Here is a 2,823-nt window from a genome sequence, read left to right on the forward strand (position 1 = left end):
ACATTTAACTTACTTTGGTTCAGATTTTAGATTGTTTGTGAGGTATAGATCAAGGAGTTTCTTTTATCCCACACTATGAATATCTAAGTGCTTTACCATCTTTACCATTATTTGTTGAAATTTCTATCCTTTCTTTAGGAAGTAATTTTGTATTTTCTCAAAATTCAGTTAGACATGTGTATATAGATGCATTTCTACATGCCATGTCATTGATGTGTATGTTCATGTACATTATTCTGTCTTGATTTCTATAATATGTGCTTAAGTTATGTCATATAGAGTGACTTCTTACACTTTATTCTTTACCAAATATAGTTAGCTAGGGAATGTTTGCACATTAACATAGAATAAGATTGTCTATATCTACAAATAGTCAGTAGATATTACATAAGATATTATAGATTTTGATACTTTTGACATCTTTCCCACATTGAATCTTCTAATCCTTGGACGCATCACGGTGTGTCTCAGATTTGGGTTTGTGATATTTTCCATTTTGTATTTAGAAATGCCCAAATCACAGACATGGCTCACATTTTCTCTGACACATAGTCATACATAAACATTTTATACATTTTCAAATGGTATGTTACTTTCCATTATGATTTCAATTTATATTGCTATTATACAGAAATAAAACTCGTTTCTGTGTGTTCATTTTTATTCCAATAGTTTTATGTAATTTTTATGAAGTAAATGCTTATAAATCGCTGAAATACTTTATGTAGACAAGCGTATCATTTTAAGATGAGGATAGTTGTATTTTTAAAATATTTGCATTTGTTTTTGGAGAATTTCATGCATGCATACAATGTAGTTTGATCATATTCAGATCTCCAGTTCTTGCCTAAAACCCTTATATCCATACCATCTCCTCTCACGTCCCTTTTTGAAATATCAAGCTCCACTATGTCTTGTCCATGTATGCATGGGTGTAAGAACATTCTCAGGAGCATGGTCAACCTACCAGCATGCACATCCCTAAAGATACATATTTTTCCTCCTTTTCCAGCCATCAAATATCAAAGGCTCTTCAGGTACTTCACAAGCATCTCCCAGCCGCCATGCTAGAATGCTGACTGGCTTGAATGTTTTTTTTTTAAATCTGGAGAATAAGTTTATTATGTTTTTAAAGAAAAAAGGTCTTTAAGTTTCTGGGCTAATATCCACTTATCAGTGACTGCATATCAAGTGACTTCTTTTGTGATAGGGTTACCTCACTAAGGATGATATTCTCCAGATACATCCATTTGCCCAAGAATGTCATAAATTCATTGTTTTTTTCCAATTTTTATTAGGTATTTTCTTCATTTACATTTCTAATGCTATCCTGAAAGTCCCCCATACCCTCTCCCACACCCGCTCTCCTACCCACCCACTCCTACTTCTTGGCCCTGGTGTTCCCCTGTACTGGGGCATATAAAGTTTGCAAGACCAGGGGCCTCTCTTCCCAATGATGGCCAACTAGGCCATCTTCTGCTACATATGCAGCTAGAGACACAAACTCTGGGGGTACTGGTTCGTTCACATTGTTGTTCCACCTATAGGGTTGCAGACCCCTTTAACTCCTTGGGTACTTTCTCTAGCTCCTCCATTGGGGGCCCTGTGTTCCATCCAATAGCTAACTGTGAGCATCCACTTCTGTGTTCACCAGACACCGGCATAGCCTCACAAGAGACAGCTGTATCAGGGTCCTGTCAGCAAAATCTTGCTGGTGTATGCAATGGTGTCAGTGTTTGGAGGCTGATTATGGGATGGATCCCCGGGTGCAGCAGTCTCTAGATGGTCTATCCTTTCGTCTCAGCTCCAAACTTTTTCTCTGTAACTCCTTCCATGGGTGTTTTGTTGCCAATTCTAAGAAGGGGAGAAGTGTCCACACTTTGGTCTTTGTTCTTCTTGAGTTTCATGTGTTTTGCAAATTGTATCTTGGGTATTCTAAGTTTCTGGGTTAATATCCACTTATCAGTGAGTACATATAATGTGAGTTCTTTTGTGATTGGGTTACCTCACTCAGGATAATATCCTTCAGATCCATCCATTTGCCTAGGAATTTCATAAATTCATTGTTTTTAATAGCTGAGTAGTACTCCATTGTGTAAATGTACCACAGTTTCTTTATCCATTCCTCTGTTGAGGGACATCTGGGTTCTTTCCAGCTTCTGGCTATTATAAATTAGAATGCTATGAACATAGTGGAACATGTGTCCTCATTACAAGTTGTAACATCTTCTGAGTATATGCCCAGGAGAGGTATTTGTTGGATCTTCCAGTAGTGCTATGTCCAATTTTCTGAGGAACCGCCAGACTGATTTCCAGAGTGGTTGTACAAGCTTGCAATCCCACCAGCAATGGAGGAGTGTTCCTCTTTCTCCACATCCTCGCCAGCATCTGCTGTCACCTGAATTTTTGATCTTAGCCCTTCTGACTGGTGTGAGGTGGAATCTCAGGGTTGTTTTGATTTGCACTTCCCTGATGATTAAGGAACTTAGAATACCCAAGATACAATTTGCAAAACACAAGAAAATCAAGAAGGAACATCAAAGTGTGGATACTTCATTCCTCCTTAGAATAGGGGGGAAAACCCATTGAAGGAGTTACAGAGACAAAGTTTGGAGCTGAGATGAAAGGATGGACCATCCAGAGACTACCCCACCCGGGGATCCATCCCATAATCAGCCACCAAACCCAGACACTATTGCATATGTCAGCAAGATTTTGCTGAAGGGACCCTAATATAGCTGTCTCGAGTGAAGCTATGCCAGTGCCTGGCAAATACAGAAGTGGATGCTCACAGTCATCTATAGGATGGAACACAGGGCCCCC

The sequence above is a fragment of the Mus musculus genome, chromosome X (assembly GCF_000001635.26).
Source record: "Mus musculus strain C57BL/6J chromosome X, GRCm38.p6 C57BL/6J".
Lineage (NCBI taxonomy): Eukaryota > Metazoa > Chordata > Mammalia > Rodentia > Muridae > Mus > Mus musculus.